Source organism: Balaenoptera acutorostrata, chromosome 15 (genome assembly GCF_949987535.1).
Source record: "Balaenoptera acutorostrata chromosome 15, mBalAcu1.1, whole genome shotgun sequence".
NCBI lineage: Eukaryota > Metazoa > Chordata > Mammalia > Artiodactyla > Balaenopteridae > Balaenoptera > Balaenoptera acutorostrata.
Window position 1 is genome coordinate 51,817,593 of NC_080078.1, and position 24,454 is coordinate 51,842,046.

Consider the following 24,454-nt stretch of genomic DNA (forward strand, 5'->3'; position numbering starts at 1 on the left):
GAAGTGTTGTTAGACCAACAGATCATTCACAAAATTTTTAAAAGGATGAAATAAGAACTCTGGTAGCTTTTTAAAAAAAAATTGCAAAATAAGCTACTTCATGAAATACCCTGGAGGAAAAAAGTTAATCACAATAATTAATATTTGTTATGATGATGATTATTGAGATAATGCCTAATATTTATTAAAGTGGTTACCTTTGCTAAGCACTTAATATGCATCATTTCATTTAACCCTCACAATAACAAATATAAAAATAGTGCAATTAGCACAGGCTATGCTTATGCTGCTGGTCCAGAGAACACACTCTGAGAACCAGTGCTTTAGAGACTACAGGGTCTGTCTTTTCTCTTCCTCCCCTTTGTCTCTGAGCTTCATTTTGGACCCAGGTAGGACGGTAGTAGATGCACGTGTCCCAGTCTCACACACCAGTGCTGGTCCACAGGCCAGGCACCACCACAGTCCAAAACAGCCAGACTGAATGCTGGCCACCCCACATGGCTTTTTCTTTCTTCCAGACAAAAGATAACCAGAAATGCCAAATAAGTCCGCTGTTCACAGACCAAAATACATTTTCAAAATACTTATTTTTAAGCATGCTTTCTAAGGAGCAACAATGTTCTAGAAATAATTTATAATACCAAAATGGATAAACAAAATGAACAGTCTTATTTGAACTAGAAAAATATCCTTGCACTGGCAAAACGTGATTAAATACTTAATCATCCTTATCAGAATTAAGCAAACTGAACGGCAATTAATGTCTTCAACTACTATTGGCTTTGAAAAGGCCCATATCAGGTAACAAGGCAGTGAAAAGGGAAAAATGCTAACACTTTCTAAGTGGTGACTCTGTGCTGAGATGGTCCATTATCCCAGAAAGGAGTTTATATTAACACCACTTAATTAACCCTATTTCCTATTTAACAAGTGGGTACTTAAATCACTTTCCAAAGTGCAGGTCAATGGTGATGCCCTGATTCAAACCCAGGCCTCTCTGCCTCCAAAGCCCAAATTCTTTCCACTATATCATACACAAAAAATTCCTCCAATAAAAGTTTAGGGAATTATCAAAATGTAGGACTAGACAGGTCGTTAGAGATGCGCTAATTCAACATCTCGTTTAACAGATACTAATAGATAAGATTTAAGAGATAGGAACATATGTGGTAAACAATCCCCAGAGATGGCCACCAACAATTCCTCCCCTCCTTCACATAAGCACACTGCTCGTCCCGTCAAGATGAGGAGCTGGGCTTCCCTGGTGGCACAGTGGTTAAGAATCCGCCTGGCAATGCAGGGGACACGGGTTCGAGCCCTGGTCTGGGAAGATCTCACATACCGCGGAGCAACTAAGCCCGTGCGCCACAACTACGGAGCCTGCACTCTAGAGCCCGCGAGCCACAACTACAGAAGCCAGCGCGCCTAGAGTCCGTGCTCTGCAACAAGAGAAGCCACCACAATGAGAAGCCGTGCGCCGCAACGAAGAGTAACACCTGCTCACCGCAACTAGAGAAAGCCCGCACGCAGCAACGAAGACCCAACGCGGCCAAAAATAAAATAAATAAATTTATTAAAAAAAAAAAAAAAGAAAAGAAAGGAGTCTATTTCTTCTCTCCTGACCTTGTGATTTGCTGACCAATAGAATATGGTGTCAAATAGAGTCTGCCAGCTCCAGATGCAGCCCTTAGGAAGCCTAGCATCTTCCAGTGTCATGTTCTCTGGGAAGCCAGCACCATGCTGTAAGGGAGCTCAAGCTAGACAACTGAATGAAAGATGCCTTGTGAAGAGAGAGATGCATCGTGGAGGAGGACTGAACATGGGAGTGAAACCCTCTTGAGCTTTCCAGCCCAGTGGGTATCTGAATGCATCCAAATGAGTGACCCAGTCAATGCCATGTAAAGCAGAAAAACTGCCCACTAAGATTTTCTGACCCATGGAATTATGAAAAGTTTCGGGCTAGCTGGTTACAGTTAGCTAACTGCTGGTTACATAGCTAACTGAAACATGAGGTTAACTGACCTGTCCATAGTCAAGAATCAATAATAAGGACTGAAATCTAAGCCCCCGGAATTCTAGCCCCGGCCACCTGCCACTGTAGCCCACCAGGTAAACTGACACACAAACGGAGCACCCCAAAGACCGAGTGACCTTTGGGCTTTGCCACAATATCCCATAAAGAAACAGATCTGGACAAAATGACTGTACTCATTTGTTCACACCTCAGCTCTGCAGGACCATCTCTGTGTTCCCCTCACCTATGGCTGCTTACATTTTGACACATTAATTTGTCATTACAAATCCCCTGAGGATAGGGACAGGCAATCATCACCCTTGTCTGTGTCTCCAGTGCCTAACCCAGGGCCTTGCACGCCAGGGATAAACGAAGATTTGCTGACACCTCACATATGAAAAGAATTAGACTAGTCCTCATGCCAAAGAATTATGAGACAAAGAACAAATAAGACGCTCAGGCCAAGTCCCTCTAACACTATACAGAATGTCACTGTAAAATATTAAATAATTACTGACGGCCCATGACATGCATAAAGTGTTCTTTTCCCAAACACTTTGACAGCACTGTCTTTTATTATTACTCTGATACCCACAAGAAACTCTGTCAAACAGATAGGAATAATAGCACTACCCCACAGCTGAAGAAATGGATGCTCAGAGGGGTAACACAATTCACCCAGTCATCCACATTTCACAAGTGAAGCCACAACATGATATCAGGAACCCTGATCAAAAGTCTGATGTTAATTTCATCTTCTAGAATCCCTTCCTCAAAAACCTGAGGATCTAAATTTCAAAAAGTACTATAAAAGAACATAGAGTCACATGAATAGAATATAGAGAATCACAGAAACTTAGAACAAGACATGATCTCAATACTGATCCGTAAGAGACAGTGAATTTTTCAGGTCATGAAAAGTGGGATGCCAGACCTGGCACATGTCTTGCCAGAATCTATATGACACTACATCTTTGTGAAACAAACAGCATAACATTCTTCCTCACCTCAGCTCACACTTGCAAAACACAGCAGGTGCGTGTGTGCTGTGTATGGTCACTAGTACAAACTCATTCTTTACTTGGTGTTTCTAGTAGTCTTAAAATCAGAATGTTATTGTCACACACTACTCACATGCAACAAAGCGACCTATGCAATAGCCTAGTTTCCTATATTACTTAATCCTGGGTATTCCAAAAGGTTACTAGCAGAGACACAGTGAAAGGCCAATAAGAATAAATGAACACTGTGCATCTTTACATCATTTGGCTAATGACTGGACTGTTGCACATGTGGGCCGTTCAGTGAAATATCATTTCGATTCCCAGGGATTCTGGGATACAAGGACCCTCTGTTAATCCCCACCCTACATCTCACTTCCTCAACCACGCATCCCCAAAACTTACAGTAACAGTAACAGTTAGGAAAGGTGAGTAGGAAGTACAGTAACTGTAATAACACTGTGACTTCAAGGACTCTGTCCCAGTCGAACCCCTCCAGCCTTTACTGCTAGGACCAGGGCTGAGCTGGGGTCCCCAAAGCCGTGCAAGGACCAAAGGGATCCTCACTCTCAGCCCCTCGCTTCCGCTTCTGGAATCTGGAAGGGAAGCACGCCAGAGGCAATCTTGTGTCACTGACAATGCTTTCTCTGAGGCCACTGCAGATAGTTTGGGTTGTTCTGTTTTCTACCGCTGTGGTTAACGGTGGTGTTTCCCGGCGAGGAGAACTATAAGACAGAGCAATCTAAACATCCACAGGCTAACAGGCCATGGGTGAGGGCATACACACAACTCCCAGGCAAACAAACACCGGCATTTAGGATGTCATGATGATTTAGGAATGAGCCAGCGATTTTAAAAGCACTCTGGCTGCTGTGCTTCCTTGGATCACGACGTCTGCAGAGAGGTACTTTACAAAACACAGAACAATGATGCCCTCTACAGCCCTCAGAGAGAATCCAAGGAACGTACTGAGTTCTTGTATCTGTGAGAGATCCTGAATCTACTTTCCTACTAAGAATTATTTTTGACACCAGAATAAGTTAATAACATACACATGTGCTTTGTATGTATGTTGGAAAAAATTAGCATATCATGGTCTAACACTAAGGTGTTAATCAAAATATGATGATGTCCAAAGAATTAACATCGTTATACTGGAATAATTTACTTTCCTGAAGGCCAAATAGAAGCAAACTCTATACACTGTCATTTTGGCTATTAACAGAGGCTATTTTCAAAAGAATTACTTAAAATATTTTCAAAGTGAAACTGTGGACTCCTTAAAGGAGAAACAGGTTGAGATACAGTTTTTTTTTTAACAAAAGAAATAAACCACAAATTGAAGATTACAACATTCTCTGTCTGGGACTGAAAAAAGACCAGTAAGAAATAACTCTAAGCTTGAGTGACTTTCCTGTTTCGCATAAGCCACGAGGAAAGACATTTCTCATCTTTGTAATAGGGAAAGTGAGGGATACCAGGCACCTCAGAAATACTCCGGATTACTCAAAGTAGATACATAACAAGCAGAGCACAGGTCCTTCTTCTTGGGAAATGTGGCTGGGAACAGTATGTTGAAAGAGCATGGGTAGATACAGATATAAATAATTGGAGAACATATATAACACGTGACAACAGAAGCTGCGCATAGCAGTCAAAGGAACAAAGTGAGAGGGTAATCGATGCAAGAAAAGTTTAGATCTTGTGTGAAAATAAAAGCGAGTCTTTGGTCAAGCCTGGAAAAAGCTGATGAGCATAGACTATAGAAGAAAAGGTGAGAGGGAACAGGAAGAGAGAAAACCACAGGCCAGATCACTGCAGGAAATGCAAATGCATCAGTTTCATAGGAATAGGTGGGCCATGTTCCCAAGTTCCAAGATGAAAATATAGGTCAAAGTTAAAGAGGAAGGGGGAGAATAGTTATCAGAGTGCCTTGAATTGAGCTGGAGAGTTTAGATTAGGTCTGATTAAACAAAAGGAATTACTCTGATTGCTTAAGCAAGGAAGTGACGTGGTGAAAACGGTGTTAAGAAAACATTATCCCGGCACTTGTCTGGATGCACTGGAATGGCAGGACAAGAAAGGCATAGAGATCATCCAGAGATCAGTGCAGAAATATAAACAACAAGGATAATAAAGGCTTGAATTTATAAGAAAAGGAGAGAGAAGATGCAAGTCCAGTATACTGTGTTGAGAATGGATGCATTAATAGGTGACTGTGAAGGAAGGACAGGGAGACAGCATAATTTGGTGAGCCCAGGATGTGAGGGCAGAGTCAGGGACATTCAAAGCAAAAGCCAATTTAGAAGAAAATGTGATAAACTGAATTCTTAGTGCAAAGTTTTAGGGATCAGTTTAGGCAGAGACTTCAGGGAGGCAGGTGGAGAGTTGAAACTGAAAAGAGGGTGAGAAGCCAGGGCTGTATTTAAACACTTTCTAATCATTCCCAAAAAGAATAGATGTGCTGATACACATGGGGAAGGATTGGGGAAGAAGCCCAGAAAACTGGGTGTCTGGCCAGAGAAGCAGAGAGAACACTTGGAAAAGGAAGTTTCATTTCAAGTCCAACAAGAACTTTGTTTCAAAGTCATCAACACTCAGAACAATTGCTCTCACTAGAGTGAGAAGGTCCCTGAAAACTTTAAGCCTGATGCAGCATTTAATTGGGTGACGGCCGGTAAACTTTTATGAATTTTATTCCAAATCTATCAAGTACTCAGCACACATTTAGTTAATAGTTCCCAGCATGAGCAACATAACAGAACGGATACTATGCAGTAGGGAAGGAAAAGCAGCCGACTGTAGTCGGTGTGCGTGTCATCACCACTGGGCAAACTCGTACGGATCCTGTGTGTCTTTAAAACTTCAAGCTTGCCCAGCGAATAGACAAAATTAAGAAGCAACTGGAAGATGAAGAGTTTAAGTTCTGGGAGAAGAAATACAGGGCTACTTCCTTCACCTTGGAAAGTTTCACAAAGACAAATGCCTTTGTAAAAACATTCTCAGGGATAAAGGTTGCACACCCTTCCTTCAGATTTATTTCTACTAAAGAATGTAACCATTTAAAACTTTTGTGATTTATTGTGTTAGGACACTTCAGTTTTAGTCCTTCTCAAAATTTAATAGAGAGTCATTAACTAGAACTCGACTGACATGAAAATATTTGCATAAATCTTTTTTTCAATACACAAAATCAATGCATCTATTTCCAAATGAGTGCTGATGACAAAGTGCTACATTCCCCTTTAGGTAAATGAAAAACCTAGGGCACAGAATTTAAGTTATTCACTGAGGCAAACCAGCAAGACAAAAGCCCATTTGCTATTCAACTTTCTCTCTCTAGAAGTTCAGAGTTGCTCTTCACTTTTTATAAAGGGGAAATTACTGTCAATTCTTGGGCATATTTCTTTTTGTGGTTGTTCTAAGGAATGCTGAGACTAAGGTTAACTGAAATTCAGAGAACATAAAACTATAATTGCTACAAAGGAATGGAACGAAAAACAGATAGTAAAGATGCAAGGAGATTTTTTTTTTAATGTAAAATTTCTCCTCTCTTTGTTAACATTAATAAAATCTTAAATCTGTTACTTCAGATTTAGGAAATAACTCAGTCTTCATACCCCAAAAGTCCAGCACACCACACTCCCCCCAACCCAGGAATAAAAAAGTGGACAACTATCAACAGCCAAAGTAAAAGCTTCAAGTCTCCTGGAGTGGGTGGGAAGGAGGAGGAGAAGGTCATTACACACTCCCTGTGGAAGAAGACAAAGCCAGATCCACATTCCAGGGAAATCTGGCTGGTCTGAGTTTTTCCTTAAATACAGATTGGCCTGTCACTAAGCCAGGCTCTGTAATCTTCCTGCTAGGGAAGCCATGAATCCCTTCTAATTAATCAAGCCCTCCCAACAAAAATTTTCCCACCCACAATAAAGTGGGCTGTGGGAAGGGAAAGCAGCAGAGCAAGCTTTGTAGCCAAAAGAATTCTAGACTTTGGTGTAATACCTAACTAATCCAAGAAAACAGATGCAGGAAGCAGAGGAAATGATCTACAAACAAAGACAGACAATGAAGTAGGAACACAGTACTGCTCTGCTGGAACCCAAGTCGAAAATTTTAAATCATAAGATTGTAACTATAATTGCATGGGAGTGAGACCTGGCAACACTTTTAAAACACCTGTGAAGCGGGGAATGGATCCATAAACTTTTCAGAGGTAGATACCATAAATACTGATTTGACACTTTCAACAATAATTTATTATTTAAATTTATTTTCTTCTTACTAAACTTGAATACATTATATGTCCATGTCTATTTCTTGCTTCTACTTGCAAAGGAAATGGCGTTGCCTTGAAATTCCTAACTTACCATGCCCTTGCAGCTGGTTTAACCCAAGGTAACTTCATTGAAAGCTTACTCCGACAAGGTGCAAGGAAGCATGAGTACAGAAGGATGCACTGATTCAGACCCGTGCTGTCCAATTCAGCTGCTACTACTACTACTACCTATGGGTGGCTCTAAGCACTTGAAACATGGCCAGTAGCAATTGAGATGTGCTTTAAGAGATATATTTATATACTTAAATCTACTTATGTAATATATAAATATTTCAGACTTTGCATGCAATAAGGTCTTTGTTGCAACTATTCAACTCTGCCATTGTAGCATAAAAGCAGCTAGGCACAATATATAAACAAATGGGAGTGTCTGTGTTCCAATAAAACTTTATTTACAAAAACAAGCAGCTCGTCTGTGGGGTGTAACTTTCTGACCCCTTGTTCCCTAAAAAACTTATAATTATGGAAGTTCTAAAATACTGGGGTGGGTGCAGAGCTAGAATTAAGATCACGCAGGAGCCTTGGGGAGACATGTGTCTGCTGCCACTACTACTTTGAGCTGAGAGAGCCTTCACTGGAGTTTAGGACACATCCTCCTGCCCTGGGCTGCAGTGGCCCAGAAGTAAAGAGACCCTGAAAGCTGGGGTTCCAAGGACTTATCTCATACACCACTGCCATTTCCTGACATTCTGGCCTAGGAGGCAGTTATAAGAAAGAGATGAAGGCCAAGGTCACAGCAGTTTTTTGTTTTGTTTTGTTTTGCTTTGTTTTTAAAAAGCCCTCTTCTATGCAGGAAGGTCAGAAGACCTTTCTTCATTTGAATAAGAATAACCTGTTTGCATGGATAATTAATACCATTCCAAGGAAAGTCTCAGAATAAACAACTGAGGTTCAAGTGGCAAATTGTTTGGTATTCATCTGCTCTTCTGTTAGTTTGGAAACCATGCTCTATCCAAGTATTTTTCAACCCAGATGGTCAAAAGTAAATACATCTATAAGAAAATCTGCATAAGTTAATTCCTTTTAACTTTTATTCATGTGATTTTTTATCATAGTAATCCATATATACAGATCAAAATGACCTATCAAAAACAGTCCTCTTCTGCCCCATCCTGGCTCCACCCTCACCCCAACTTTCACTCACTAGGAGACACCACACTGAGAACTTCATCTATGTCATCTGGTATTTACTAAATAGTTCTAAATATTTTGTTTATACTGTAATCTCTTATTATTTCAGATTTAAACACTACCCATGGAAAATGAAAAAATAATGCTTGCAACCCACCCACTCACATGTCTCCTTCCCCAGACTTCCAAAACTTGAAGATCACAACATATAAAGTGTTCAAAGCTGAGCCACGTAGTTATACTATGCTTACTTTTCTATCCTGCATAATCTTTTGTTTGCTTAGAATTAAGGAATAGTTTCCCATATTCCTACCACTAAATCATTCCCACACTCTGACCTACAGAAACTCCTCTCAATACATTTAAGTACATGTGGTATTTTATTCATTTCCTTTTTTGTTGGAGACATCTTTCATAGAACCATCTGTCCTGTTCCAATTGGACTGGTTACTCTCTAAGCATTATACACAATTGATCACCAAGGGATTTGCTTAGGCCCTCACCTGCTGGATTCCCTATTTTCTGGATCCCAATCTCACCCTTTCTCTGTTCACCGCCCCATCTGGGAAAAATCATATCCTTCCTAAAACAGGGTACATTAGAAGAAATTTTTTTTTAGCCTTTCCAAGTCTGAAAATGCCTCTATTCCACCTTAACATGTGATTGAAAGTTGAGCTGTGAAAAGCATTCAGGGCTGGAAACTGAGGCAGGAGGTAGATGGGCCACAACCCCCCGCCCCCACCCCCACCCCCCGGGTAAGCAATTGGAGATTTGTTCCCTGTGAACCGATACTCCAAGATGAGAATAGCAGGACAATTGAGAGAGGAGGCTGGGCCCTGGCCAGATAGAAGATAAGAGACCACATATTTCTCATTCTCCAAGTCAAGGAAACTTTCTGGACTAGAAAGCTCCTTGGAGGTCAGAAAGGGAGGGGGGAGCCACCCCACAGTAAGAGGCCCACTACCCATAGGCCTCTTCGGTGGAATCCATCTTGGCTGAGAGATGCACACGCACACATGGGAGGATCCTGAGATGTTCCAAATACGGACTCAGAACCAGGCAAAGCAAAGTGATAGACCAAAGGAAACCCGGAAGAAATGCCCCATAAAAGTGATTCAAACTACCACGAGGGCGCGACTCTCTCTGAGTCCGCCCATGTGTCTAGCCACACATCCTCTACTCCTTCTTTTTTTTTTCTCCTAATAAACACTTTATTTGTTTCACTACTTTCCGTCTTTGTGGGAATTCTTTTCTGCAAAGCCAAAGGGCCAGGGCCTTGTCACTGACCACTGGTCTAGCGGCTAGGTTTCTGTGCTCTCACTGCCACAACCCGACCTCAGTCTCTGGCCGGGGAACCAAAACCCTGCTTCAAGCTGCTGCAGGCCGAGGCCACCCAAGATCAGAAACTATTATCCTCAGAATATCTAAGGAATTGTTCCACTGTCCACAACTACAGATGCTGAGAAGGCTGTTCTGAATCTGATCCTCTATATGTGATCTGATTTTCTTTCAGGATCTTCTCTGAATTCCCAGTGGTATGAAATTTTAGGATGATGCACCTTAGTACAACTTGTTTTCCTTGCCTTTTTTAGGTGCACACTCACAGAAACTTTCAAATAGCGACTTTGTGCCATCATTTCTAGTAATTTTATCGTATTACTTCTTTCATAATTTTCCTCTCCACCATTTTCTTTATTTTCCTTTCTAGAACTTTTTCATATCAATTTCATATCAATTTTTCTTCAAAATCAATTTTTCATATCAATACTGCACACCTCTAATTTTCTTGTGTTATCTTCCCATTTTTTTTAACTAGTATCTTTTTGCTCTACTTTCTGGGCAGTATTCCTTATCCATCTTCCCATACTTTACTAAATTTTTATTTCTATTATATTTTTAATTTACAAGAGCTCTTACCTATTTTCAGGAATTTCCCTTATTCATAAAATCCTGAACTTGTCACATGGTTATAATAGCCTCCTTTTTTGCTTTGAGGATACTAATTATAATGTTTTTAAAAGTCTTTTCTTGCTTACTAGAATCTCTCTGATGCTCCAGTTTTGCTCATTTACTTTTTTCTCTCTTTTTCAGTTCTCTGGTTTTCTGTTTCTCAAGTTTTCCTTAAATCTCTGGTGGTATCTTTTGTCCATTCATAATTAAGAACAGACAATAAATCTCTGACTGGAAAGTTTCTGTACATGGGTGGAACTTACTGACTGCTGGGCTTTAGGAATCCAGTGGGGGACTTAGATATCTGGTTGGGGGATGCCAGATGCAGGCCCTACTTATATCAGACAAGTAGACTTTAGGTTAAGTATGACTAGAAATAAAAAGAGATATTTCATAATAATTAAAGATTCTATTCAACAGAAAGAGCAATCATAAATTTGTATATACGTGTTAATATAGCCTTAAGACATACAAAGCCAAGATCAATAAAAGGACAAATATACATATCTAAAACCATAGTTGGAGATTTTAACACACCTCTCTCAACTGATCAAACAAGTGGACAAAATATGAGTAAACACAAAGCAGATTTTTTATAATAGAATCAACAAACCTGACCTGAGTTGGATATACAGTTCAATGCACCTGACAAGCAACACTTTTTTCAAGTGTTTATAGAACATTAACCAAAATATCAATAGATAGAGGAATTACGCTAACAAAATGATTATGCTAATAACAAAATGATTATTAGAAAATTTCCAAATACTTAGAAACTATACAATATACATCTGAATAAGCCATAATCAAAAATGAAACACAATGAAAATCAGAAAATATTTTGATCCTAATGGAAGCAAAATTCCTACTTTAACAGCATCTCTACCAAAACAAGAGGATACAAGTAAAGTAGGTACTTAGAGAGAAATTCATAGCTTTAAGTGCATATACTAGAAAAGAAGAAAGGTTCCAAAGTCAATGATTTAAGCTGCCCCCTTAAGAAGCTGAAAAAAGAAGGACAAATTTGCTCAAAGAATGTAGAAGTAAGGAAATAATAAAGAAATCAATAAAATAGAAAACAAGTATGCTACAGGAAAATAAAATGAAAGCTGAATTTGGTTCTCTGAAAAGACTAATAAAAATAACAAATCCCTATCAGCACTAATCAATATCATTCCTTTGGAAAGGCAAATCAAAACCACAATGAGATATCACCTCACACCTGTTAGAATAGCTATTATGAAAAAGACAAGAGATAAATGCTGGTGAGACTGTAGAGAAAAGGGAACCCTGGTGCATGGTTGGTGGGAATGTAAATTGGTGCAGCCACTATAGAAAACAGTATGGAGGTTAATCAAAAATTTAAAAATATAACTGCCATATGATCCAGCAATCCCACTTCTGGGTATATATCTGAAGGATAAGAAATCACTATCTTGAAGAGATATCTGCACTCCATGTTCACTGCAGCATTATTCACAATAGCCAAGACATGGAAACAACCTAAGTGTCCACTGACAGATGAATGAATAAAGAAAATATGGTATACACATGCAATGGAATATTATTCAGCCATAAAAAAGGAAATTCTGCCATTTGCAGCAACACAGGTAGACCTTGAGGACATTATGCTAAGTGTAGTAACTCAGACAGAGAAAGACAAAGAAATACTGTATGATTTCACTTATATGTGGAATCTTAAAACATCGAATTCATAGAAACAGAGTAGAATGGTGGTTGCCAGGGGCTGAGGGGTGGGGTAAATGGGGTGATGTTGGTTGAAGGGTACAAACTTTTAGTTATAAGATGAATAAGTTCCAGGGATGTAATGTACAGCATGGTGACTAGAGTAACAACACTGTACTGTATACTTGAGAGTAAAGCTCTAATGTTCTCACCATGACAACAAAATGGTAATTATGTGAAGGACGTGTTACCTAAAATTACTGTGGTAAACATTTTGCAATTTATACATTTATCAAACCAACACATTGTACGCCTTAAACTTACACAATGTTATATGTCAATGATATTTCAATCAAGCTGGAAAAAAAATAATCACCCCTTTGGAAGGTTCAAGCCTAGTTGTCAGAGTATTTGGAAGCCAGGATAGCTGAGAGCTGGCATCCTAATGCCTAAAAAGGGTAGGAGAGAGAGAGGAGTTGGGAATAAACTCATTCCAGTTAAGTCCGGAGTTGTGAAGAACTTCAACTTTCAGTTGTTTGTATCAGCTTAGCACATAAGACAAAGCTTGACACAGAAGTAAGTACTCAATTTGTAGATATCCTCATATAATACTCTTTGGGTTCGTATGGGTAAGTTTGTCCACAATTTCTTGAAACAGGAGCTATTCAAGAGAGCTTTTCCTTCATCCTCTTGAGAAACTGTGGGTTTCATGAAAATGAAAAAAAAATCTCTGCTCGCTGACCAAGGGAAGCAGCATGGAAGCCTGCCGTCCACCCAGGGCTTTGGCAGGGGCGGGGCGGGGCGGGGGTGGGCAGGGGAGGGAGAACAGCAAGGAAAATACTGGAAAATACTAAAAACACTAAGCTTGTGCCATACTCAATTGTAGGTTGCAAAGTCAGACTACCCACAAGGTGGTGGAATCCCAAGTCCTGAAATGAATATAAACCTGGTCCAAAACCACCAAAATGCCAATGGCTCCAGCAGAAGTAAACTTGAAACCGCTCCACTGTTCTGCAGGGCTGAGCTCATAGGCCTTTCCACCCGTGTATTTCACAATTAGTAAATAACAGTGGAAATAACAGAACAATCTAAAAGAGGCCATAAAATAAACTACTTTAAGATTATGAAGGAGATAAAAGAAGGATATGGAAGCATATTGAAAAAAAGGACAAGTATATATATAAAAAAAGAACTGGTAGAATTTGAATTAAAAAAAAAAACCAAACACAAATTCTCAAATGAAAAATACAGTCACTAAAAATAAACAAAGAGTAGAATAAATACAGATTAAAAAGGAGAATAAATACTGATGATAAGCTTTTAGTAAACTGGAAGAGATCTGATAAAAAGCACTCTGAATGCAACACACAGACATAAAGAGAAGAGAAAAAGGAAAGGGAAAATGGCCAAGCAGAGTTCATCAGAGCGGGCACGTGGTGACAGCAGCAAGAGCAGGTGTGCATGTCCCCTGTTGCCCATGACACCCTAGGGCTGTGCACAGCAATCTGGCTGGGCGAGATGTCAGACCTTCAGAATGGGATCCTAGTGCTTGGGCTGTGGGCCTTTTAAACTGCATGATTAGGAAAGCACTTGTTCCTTGCCTGTGTGATCAGACAGAGGCAGGGACACCAACACAACATGATGTGTAGATTCTTCCATATAATGTGTCAGAACTCTGACTATCCCTAACCTGCTGGCTTGACACCCATGGTTGGGGTCACTCCCCCACCTGGCATGATCTGGGAGTTAGGTTCCAAGACTTGCTGGTGCAGCTGTGAGATCAGGCAATCTCGTAGCAGAATTTACCACATCAGTATGTATGTCTTGGAAATCAATTGACCCAGCTCTGGCATAATTAGGGGCCTGGGGTCTAAGCTTTGCGGTTGACGAGGATTGTCTATCCGAATGGACCATAGCCAGTTTGGGCAAAGCTTTGCAAGAGGCCCAGTCCTTTTCTGAGCAGACAGCCTGCAGGCGCTCAGTCTTGGATAAATTAACATCACCCTCTAGCACATAAGAAACAGTTACATGGGACTATTTAACAAACTTCGTATAAGAGTTCCAGAAGAAGAGATCAGAGAGAACAGAGAGGAGCAGTACTTGAAGAGAAAAAGGTCGAAATTTTCCAAAATTGATGAAAGACTTGACTCTTCCAAATGAAGATGTACATTGCATCCCAAGCCAGATAAATAAAAAGTCTGTATCTCAAGATTTCACAGTGAAACTATAGAATATCAAAGACAAAAATAATATCTTAGGAGCAACCAAAGAGAACCAAGATATCTTGATAAGCAAGATAACAAAGAAAGAAATCACGATGGGCTGACAGTAGACTTCTTTGCTGACTAGTCTCCACAGATGCACCCCCAGATTCTCCCCCTCCCTGTGAGCACAAGCTGCTTCTCCCATGGAGAGTTGCATCTTCCCTGGAGCTGACCCTCTGAGTGCTCTGGCCAACAGAATGCAGAGGAAACGCACGTGGGACTTCTGAGCTCAGGCCTTCAAGGGACGGACAAATTACACTTTTTTCTTCCCGCAACTTTTGCTCTAGGACACCATCCCTCAAAACTCAGCCACCAAGCTAGGAGAGGAGCCCAAGCCACACAGAGTAGCCACCTGAATGAGAACTGAGGGCAACAATTAACAGCCCCAGGTGAGATTCCAAGCACAGCCAGGATCAACTGCCAGCCACATGCGCAGCCAGCTTTGATGTGCTGGCTGAACTGAGTCCCCAGATGACTGCAGCCCCAGCCAACATCAAGAGGAGAAACCGCCCAACTGATACCAGGTGACCTACAGAATCCTGAGAGAGAATAAAATGGCTTCTGTTTTAAGTCACTACGTTTTAAGGTGATTTTTAAGCATCAACTGATAATTAAAACATTTCTCAGTTGCAATAAGAGATTTCAAAAGACAATGGAAAAATACCTTTAAAGTGCTGAGAGGAACTGATGTGCAACCTAAAATTCTAAAACAAACTTTACTTTCTAGAGGAAAACCAAAACACATTTTTAGACAGACAGATTGTGAAAGTTCACCACTTATAATCTCTCACAGAAAGGAATACTACATACAGAATATACAGATACTAGAAATAATTGTAAGTAATGAAATTTATAAATATGTTGTAAATCTAAAGCACTGACTTGGTAAAGGTAAGATACGACTACAACACTAAACAGTATCTGATCTGGTTAACCACTATGATTTCTCTGTTTCGGTGTTCTGAATTTCTGCTTAATAAAACATTAGCACAGGGAAAATGCCTTAAAGAACAGGCATATGTGAAGCATCCTTCATACAATGGTTCCTTTCAAGACTGGATCTGCAGCTAGTTGGATGCAGGACCCTCGGATGCAGAACCTGGAGGGTCGACCGTACTCACTACCAATTCTTTCCCTTTCCTTCCCCACCACCCCTCACAGGTGACCCTCCCATTCCTCCACAACTGAGAAGGTCTCGGACCCAGCCATCAAGGGATAGAGAAGAGATGCTTACAAGAGGAAAGCAAAAGAGGGCAGCCAGGCAGGAGAATTCACTCCTGGCATTCACCCAGGTGCAGCATTTTCTGCCTGCTTCTTTACTTTTACGTGCTTTGTCATAATCAAAAATTACGTCATGGACATACAATGTGAATAATACTTTTTAATATTAAGGACCAAGTTATGCCCCAAAGGCATCTTACAAAAGACTTTAAGCAAGAAACTCCCATGACCACATGAACTATTCATTTTCTCCCCCATCTCATTCTTAACATGCAAATTTTCAATCACCTACTTCAAGTTTTCAGCAGTGTCCCAAATTTGAAGAGTAGAAGGAAAGTTCAGGGCTACTGTTTTCAATTAACACAGGACTCAGTTATATTAGAAAGTGATTAATCATTTTAAAGAAAGCTATTAAGCATTACTTACCTTAACAGCAAATTTCTTTGACGCCATGGCTTACTGATTCCAGAGTAATTACAGACCTTTAACAGAAGAAAAAGGAAAGTTAAAAAGTAAGTATATCAAAATTTCTTTCGATTTGTATATTATATAAGAGAAAGGTTGGCTGAATAATCAAATATCAACAGGTATTCTTACAAGATGAATGTTCACTTATAACTGGTCTTAACAAAAATATTATATTGAATTAACAGTTTAAAAAGTGCCCACAAAGAAAAGCACAGGCCCAGATGTATTCTACCAAATGTTTAAAGAACAATTAATACCAATCCTTCACAGACTCTTTAAAAGAAGCATAAGAAAAACTCAAATCATTCTAAGAGGCCAGTTACATCCTGATACCAATACCAAACAGAAACATCACAAGAAAGGAAAACTACACACTAGTATTCAACAAAATACTACAAACCAAAGCTAGCAACATATAAAAAGAATTATACACCATGATATTAGATTTATCTCAGGAATATAAGATTGGTTTAACATCTGAAAATCAGTATAATACACTATATTAATAGAATAAAAGAAAAAACACATGATTATCTCAAATTTAGAAAAAAATTAACAAAACCCAACACTTTTTTTAATTAAAAAAAAAAATCCAACACACTAGGAATAGAAGGAAGCATCGTCAACCTGATAAAGAGCATCTATGAAGACCCCACAGCTAGGGAATTCCCTGGCAGTCCAGTGGTAAGGACTTGGCACTTTCACTGCCAAGGGCCTGGGTTCAATCCCTGGTCAGGGAACTAAGATCCCACAAGCCACACAGTGCAGCCAAAAAAAAAGAAAATAAAATCCACTGAGAAAAACCCACAGCTAAAACCATATTAAATGATGAACGACTGAATGACTCCTCCTCAAAGAGGAAAAAACAGAGATATCTGCTCTGTCACTTCCACAGAGCACTGTATCAGAGGTGCTAGCCAGGGCAATTAGGCAAGAAAAAGAAATAAAAGGCATCCAGATTGGGAAGGAAGCGATAAAACTGGCCCTATCAAAAATGACATGTTCTAAAAAAAAAAAAAAAAATGACATGTTCTTATACGTAGAAAATCCTAAAGAATTAAAAAAAAAAAACTAATAGAATTACGAAGTATATGAAGTAAGGTTGTAAGGTGTAAATATATTAAAAAGTCAACTATATTTCTATATTCTGGCAATGAGTAATCCTGAAATGAATTTAAGAAAACAATTCTGTTTACAAGAACATCAGAAAGAATACTTAGGAAAAAAATTTTTTAAAAACCCCACAAGATTTATACACCAAAAACCATAAATTATTATTGAAAGAAATTTAAAACTTAAGTAAATGGACAGTTATCCCATATTCATGGATTAAATTAACACTTAATTTTGTTAGGATAGCCATACTCCCCAAATTGATCTATAACACAATCTCTATCAAAACTCCAGCTGACTATAGAAATTGACAATCTTATCTTAAAATGCATATGAAAATACATCTATAGTAGCCAAAATAATCTTGAAAAAGAAGAACAAAATTGAAGAATTCATACTTCCCCATATGAACACTTACTACAAAGCTAGAGTAATCAAGACAGTGTGGTACTGGAATAAAAGACAGACACATAGGTCAATGGAATAAAACTGAGAGTCCCAAAACAGACCCTTACATTTATGTTCGATTGATTTTTAACCAATGTGCTGTGACAATTTAATTGGGAAACAGTCCTTTCTACAAATGGTGCTGTTACAACTGGATATCCACACTCAAAAGAATAAAGTTGGAACACTACATCACATTATATACAAAAATTAACTCAAAATGGATCAAAGACCTAAATGTAAGAGCTAAAACTATAAACTCTTAGAAGAAACCATAGGCGTAAATTTTTGTGACCTTGCATAAGGCAATAATTTCTTAGACACAATACCAAAGGCACAAGTCACAAAAGAAAAAATTGGTAAATCAGATTTCATCAAAATTTAAAACTTCAGTGCTTTAAAGGACACTATCAAGAACTTGAGAAGACAACCCACAGAATGGGAGAAAATACCTGCAAATCATACATCAAATAAGGGACTCATGTCCAGAAAACATAAAGAACACTTTAAAACAGCAATAAAAAGATGAATAACCCAATTTAAAAATGAACAAAGGATTTGAATAGACATTTCTCCAAAGAAGACATACAAATGGCTAATAAGCACATGAAGAGATGCTCAAAATTACTAGTCATCAAGGAAATACAAATCAAAACCACAATGATATACCACTTTACACCCACTAAGATGGCAAAAGACAAACAATAACAAGTGTTGACAAAGATATGGATAGATGAGAACTCTCATACATGGTTGGTGAGAATATAAAATGTTGCAGCCACTTTGGAAAACAGCTTGGCAGCTCTTCAAAAAGGCAAACATAGACTTGCCATATGATTCAGCATTTCCACTCCTAGGTATGTACCCAAGGAAAATGAAAACATATGTTCACACAAACATTTATACAGGAATCTTCATAGCAGCATTATACATAATAACCAAAAAAGTAGAGACAACCCAAATGTCCATCAAATGATGAATGGGTAAGCAAAATGTGATATTTGAGATTTTTCTTGTTTCCTGAGGTAAGCTTGTATCACTATATACTTAACAAAATGTGATATATACAATGGAATACTATTTGGCAATAAAAAGGAATCAAGTTCTTATACTCCCTTTTACTGAGCTCCGCCAGGCAACTGCCCTCTCCCACCTTGCAGAGCCTAGAGAACTATGTTCTGGAGAGGGTAAAACAGAGGATCTCTGGTCTGGAAAACACCAGGCACAGCATAAAGTGGGGGTTATCCTACTGAAAAAAGAGAAATTAGGGGGCAGCTCACATGCCCCTTGTGATGGTTAATTTTATGTGTCGACTTGTCTGGGCTAAGGGATGCCCAGATAACTAGTAAACATTGTTTCAGGTGTGTTTGTGAGGATGCTTCTGGAAGAGATTAGCATTTGAATTCGTGAACTGAGTAAAGCAGATGGTCCTCCCCAATGTGGGTGAGCATGATTCAATCCACTGAGGGCCCAAACAGAACAAAAAGGTAGAGGAAGAGTGAATCCAAGACCTCTCTGATTTGGGACATCCATCTTCTTTCCTGCCCTTGGACACTGGCACTCCTGGACTTGGACTGAATCACACCACTGGTTTTTCTGGGTCTCCAGCTTGCAAACAGTGTATCATGGGACTTCAAGGCCTCCAAAATCTCATGAGCCAACTCTTTTCATAAATACACACATATATATATACATATACATGTGTGTGTGTTTGTATCTTCTATCGTTTCTGTTTCTCTGGAGAAGCTTGACCAACACACCCCTCTATCCTGCCTTAGTCTCCAAATAGGAGACTGAAACCTCCTCATTCAGGGAACTGGATCTAAAAGTACTGACATCAGGGGTTCCCCAAGCAAACAGCCAAGACAGATGGCTCTAAAGTGAAGGCCACACCCACAAGCCCCACACCTGTGTGGAGAACTAACTCCCATCTCTTTAGTGTCCCACTCTCAAATACACTTAAGCAACCAGGAATCACCTAGCATGTAAGGAAAGACTCTATCATGAAAGGAAACAAAACAAACAGAAAAAAACTACTTGGCTGAAACCTAGACTATGCAAGGAGAAAGAAATATTTTTAAAGAAACTATCACTAATATCAGTGGGATAGGAGACACTACATCTATAAAGCAATAAATAATTTTTTTAAAGAAGGGAACTTGTAGAAAACAACAAATTAAAGCTATGATAGCTGAAATAAAAAAACTTAATAGAAGGTCCAGAGGATCACATTGAGTAAGTCATCCAGAAACTTCAGCAAAAATAAAGAGGATGAAAAATAAGAAAGAATAAATTAAAAATTAAAGGACCAGTATAGGAGAACCAACAGGTAAAAATCAGGATAGAAGCAGACCCATATAAGGGTGTATATCACAGTAAAATTTCAGGCACTGATGACAAAAAGAATCTTGAAAAATCTGTAGGAGGGTGAGTTTGGGGAAGGGGGTGGTGGTAAGAGAATATCTGGCTCCAAACTACCCAAAACAACTCTGGAATCTAAAAGGCAATGGAAAAATAGCCTCAAAAACCTGAAGAAAATTGTTTTCAAACCCCAATTGCATTTAAACACGAGGCGGGGGTGAAAGCATTTTTAGGCATGCAAGGTCTTAAAAAATGTATGTCCTGTGCATTCTTTCTCAGGAAGCTACTAAAGATGTGCTTCACCAAAAGGAGGAAATTGACCCAAAAAAGGGGAAGATACAGGAAAAAGGAAGGCTGAGATAGGCAAAAGGCAGAGGAAACCCCAGGGTCTGGTGAAAGCAGATCCCTGCATGAGACTCATGGGCTACACAAGCAGAGAACCATCAGTCCAGGACCGAGCCGGTTGTGAGGCTCCAGGAGAGGCCTCTTCAGGAAGCGTCTGCATGCATGCAGATGAATTTTAGACAACCAGTGCAGAATATGAGATTGAATTAGGACAGCTGCACGGAAAGCTAAGCAACTGAATAATACAAGGCAATTACTGATTCCAGGATAAACAAAAATTATGCAGAAAATAAAAACTAGAGTATTTCAGAGACAGCTCAGCATTTATAGTCATGATAACAAACACTAAATCTTGACCTAAACAATATCGTGTTTTCAACAATATTAAGAGGATGGTAAATGTGTGTGTGTATATGTAGTAGGGACACAGGGGTTAAAGGGAGCTCCCTTTAATGCTAATTGAATGTTTTAGAAGCAAAGCCTGAAACCAATAATAACAACAACAACCTACACAACCACAACAGTAATAAAAAAGCAGAGATATAGCAAGAAATTTAGTGATAAGGACCCAATTCTTTTTTTTTAATTGTAGTTGATTTACAATGTTGTGTTAATTTCTGCAGGGCAGCAAAGTGATTCAGTTATACATATATATACATTCTTTTTCATATCCTTTTCCATTATGGTTTATCACAGGGTATTGAACATAGTTCCCTGTGCTATACAGTAGGACCTTCTTATTTATCCATTCTGTATGTAATAGTTTGCATATGCTAACCCCAAATTCCCCTTCCATCCCTTCCCCACCTCCCCCCTCCCCAAGGGTTGCCCCTTGTGGCAACCACAAGTCTCTTCTCCATTGATAAGGACCCAATTCTTAAGTGCTAAACTCTGCTCCAACCTGAAGAGCAAGCTGGAGAGAGCTGCTGTGGAGGAAGGAATAGGGTGGGAAGGATGCCGTAACTCACAAGCCTCGTGCATGGAACTATCTGCTGTTTAGATCACGCGTACAGATACTTTTAGAGCAGCACGGTCCAACAGAAATACAATGCAAAGCACAGATGTAATTTTAAAATTTCTAGTAGCTGCATCTAATAAAAAGGTAAACAGAAACAGGTCAAATTAATTTTACTAATATGTCTTATTTAACCCAATAAATCAATCATGTTATTATTTCAGCATGCAATCAATATAAAAATGTTTACACTCTTGGTGTTTTACCTAAGTTTTCAAGTCAGGTATGTATTTTATGTTTCTAGCGCCTCAATTTGGACTGGCCACGTGTCAAGTGCTCAACAGTCACTTGCAGTTAGTGGCAACCGTAATGGACAGTGCAGTTTAAGGGATTTTGGTTTTATTATAAGAAAAGCACTTATTATACAAACAGCTCATGCAGCTCAATATCAAAAAAACAAACAACCCAAACAAAAAATGGGCAGAAGACCTAAATAGACATTTCTCCAAAGACATACATATGGCCAATAGGCACCGGAAAAGATGCTCAACATCATTAATAATTAGAGAAATGCAAATCAAAACCACAGTGAGGTACCACCTCACACCAGTCAGAATCGCCATCATTAAAAAGTCTACAAATAACAAATGCTGGAGAGGGTGTGGAAAGAAGGGAACCCTCCTACACTACTGGTGGGAATGTAAATCAGTGCAGCCACTATGGAAAACAGTATGGAGGTTCCTCAAAAATTTAAAAATAGAACTACCATATGATCCAGCAATCCCACTTCTGGGTATATATCTGGACTATAATTCAAAAAGATACATGCACCTCTATGTTCACAGCAGCACTATTCACTATAGCCAAGACATGGAAGCAACCTAAATGTCCATTGACAGATGAATGAATAAAGAAGATGTGGTATATATATATATCACTTATATATGGAATCTAAAATATGACACAAATGAACTTATCTACAAAACAGAAACAGACTCACAGACATAAAGAACAGACCTGTGGTTGCCAAGCAGGAGAGAGAGTGGAGGAGGGATGGGTTGGGAGTTTGGGATTAGCAGATGCAAACTGGTATACATAGAATGGAGAAACAACAAGATCCTACTGTATAGCACAGAGAACTATATTAAATATCCTATAATAAACCATAATGGAAAAGAAAAAAAAGAAAAGCACTTATTTCTGAACCCCAGATTTCTTATTTATAAAACAGGGACACTAATACCTAACTCAAAATTATTGAAAGGACTAAGCATGTGAAAACCCTCAGTATCATCATTTATAAAAAGTAGGCCCTGGATGAGTGTTAACAGTTATTATTACTTAGTCAAGGACGATTTTTTTAAGAAATCTGATAACCTTTGATCCTATTTTTCTAATAGACAAAAGTATCTTTATCCAAACCCTAAGTCATTTTAATTTAATTTTAATGTATTCATCTCTATTCTCTGAACAATGTAATGCACATGATTTAGAACATTTTTAAATGATGTTCATCTTAGCAAGCCCATTTAGACAGAGGTGTAAATGGAATAAACAAGTTTCTAGAAAGTCAAGAACGTGTACTTGAAAACAACATTCATAAAGGTTGTTCTGAAAACTTTAGCTAGATCTTAAAAATTATATTATTTGAGCCTGATAAACAGTCGGTCCCCTTAAATATATTAAATCAGGCTTGAATAACTCTGCTAAGAATTTAGGGAGTCCCTCTCTGGGGATACTTAGAGGGTACTACGTGGTTCAGGTAGATAGAAAAACAGGGGAGAGAGTTTTCCAGCAAGTACCCAACCAAAGCTGAAGCACGTGTGATCTAATTATTTTTAATTATACACTGGTCTTCTCATATGTCCTTCCCTTCCCGAAGGACAGGCGGACCACACAGAAGGCTGTGGTGAGGCTTTAAGACCATATCTGCTGTTAGATAGATTATGAGCCATATTACAGTGAAGGTTATATTTTCAACTCACAATAAGGTTCCAGTTGACTCTTTTAAAATGCTCATTTTTTTCTTTAATCAGTAAAGCAAGAGCAGCTGCATTTCATTTTATTTTGTTTTTATAAATTTATTTATTTTATTTTTGGCTGCATTGGGTCTTCGTTGCTGCGCGCGGGCTTTCTCTAGTTGCGGTGAGCAGGGGTTACTCTTCATTGCGGTGCACGGGCTTCTCATTGCAGTGGCTTCTCTTGTTGAGGAGCACAGGCTCTAGGCACGTGGGCTTCAGTAGTTGTGGCACAGGGGCTCAGTAGTTGTGGCTTGCGGGCTCTAGAGCGTGGGCTCAGTAGTTGTGGCGCATGGGCTTAGGTGCTCCGTGGCATGTGGGATCTTCCTGGACCGGGGCACGAACCCGTGTCCCTTGCATTGGCAGGCGGATTCTTAACCACTGCAGGGAAGTCCCTGCATTTTGTTTTTAAGGACTGGATTCTTCAAAAAGTATCATCAAAGCCCAGTCTCAAAAATATGATCTGTAAGAATCTAGAACTAATTAGCATATTTTTAGATGAAATAAAATGGTCTCTAGTGTAAAATAGGCTGCATGAAAAATAGGAACTGTAAAATACATTTTGCATACTTTTAACCCATTTTTAATACCATGTGGCATTCTGCCTCTCAATGTAAAATTTTTTCACTTGTTCCTACAGTGTTTGCAGTCTCAAAAAATAACAGTTTTATGACTAAAAGACACCCTACAGACCATCTATTCCCAGGCCTGACATCTATTCCCCTAATGAGAACTTGGGGGACCAGGCCAGGGTCTCACAGCTGAAGGCCAAGGGCAGGAGAAGAGTCGGGTCAGCTCTCTGAGGGCAAACCAGCACCATCTGTCCCCTGTAGAACTGCTAAGGTCAAACGCTAACTGGGCTGTCAAGGTAGGTGTACCCTCCCTCCCAGAGCCCCTGGCCAAGTCACAAGTTCCTAACATAGAGCACGACTTCGAATAAAGCTACAGGAGTGGTGGGTCTCTCCTGCTAATCAAAGAAAGAAAGAGAGGAAAAGACAGAAACAGAAAGGCTGGGCAGGGGGAGGAAGGAAAAGAGGGAGGGAGGGGCTCCACAGCTAAGGTAAATGGTTGGAATTCATTTAATTCGCCATTATGCTATGTGACATGCCATACTTCTTCATAAACAAAAAATAAAGGCTACCGA

The 24,454-nt window shown here is 39.3% G+C and overlaps 1 long non-coding RNA gene across 1 annotated transcript in view; it reads right to left on the reverse strand.

Annotated features, from left to right (window-relative positions):
- LOC130704878 (uncharacterized) overlaps positions 1–24,454 on the reverse strand; it is a 48,269-nt gene that overhangs the window by 13,844 nt on the left and 9,971 nt on the right. Inside the window, exon 2 of the long non-coding RNA XR_009005427.1 lies at positions 16,030–16,085. This is a non-coding gene — a long non-coding RNA (uncharacterized LOC130704878). The remainder of the gene's footprint in view (positions 1–16,029; positions 16,086–24,454) is intronic.